Source organism: Frankliniella occidentalis, unplaced genomic scaffold (genome assembly GCF_000697945.3).
Source record: "Frankliniella occidentalis isolate FOCC.00 unplaced genomic scaffold, Focc_3.1 Scaffold186, whole genome shotgun sequence".
In the NCBI taxonomy this organism is placed as follows: domain Eukaryota; kingdom Metazoa; phylum Arthropoda; class Insecta; order Thysanoptera; family Thripidae; genus Frankliniella; species Frankliniella occidentalis.
In genome coordinates, this window is record NW_026267312.1 from 500680 (window position 1) to 501274 (window position 595).

At 53.9% G+C, this 595-nt stretch overlaps 1 protein-coding gene across 1 annotated transcript in view; it reads right to left on the reverse strand.

Annotated features, from left to right (window-relative positions):
- LOC127750419 (protein commissureless 2 homolog) overlaps positions 1-589 on the reverse strand; it is an 18712-nt gene extending 18123 nt beyond the window's left edge. Inside the window, exon 1 of the mRNA XM_052272090.1 lies at positions 403-589. The gene's annotated coding sequence lies outside the window, so the exon portion shown is untranslated. The remainder of the gene's footprint in view (positions 1-402) is intronic.
- Positions 590-595: the final 6 nt, after the last annotated feature.

Sequence of the window (595 nt, forward strand, 5' to 3'; positions counted from 1 at the left end):
TAATTTTCAATACTTTACATTCTTTTTATTATTTTGCATCAACGTTAACGACGTTACGACGTTTAACGAAACGTAACGCGTTAATTTTGTCACAACTGGCGAAACGTAACGCGTTCACGTTAACTCAAATATCAAGTTAACGAAACGTAACGCGTTAAATTTCATTTTTAACGTTAACAACCCTACTTGCGACACGACTGGGTGCGAACTTTTCCTGTCCTAAAGTGTGTCAGGATAATCAAAGTGTGTGATTGGGTGCGTGATTGTATGCGATTGCGTGCTGACCGCCTGCAGGTGAGAGGTGAGGCGTGAGGAGGAAAACGCTCATCTCTGACGATTGGCTCGGCCCTGCGCCCCGTCCCTCCTCCGCGCATAGGGGTGGAGTTTTGCAGCTTCACTCACCTCTACGAATGCGTGTAGTCGGCGATCACCTCGTTTGGAGGCCTGCAGCCAGGGGGCGGACAGGCGCGGCAGGGGGTGGGGGAGGGGGGGCTCGGTTGTTGGGGCCTGGATGGGCCTGGTGGGGCCTGGAGGGTCCTGGAGGGACCTGGAGGGACCTGGAGGGACCTGGAGGGACCTGGAGGGACCTGGAGGG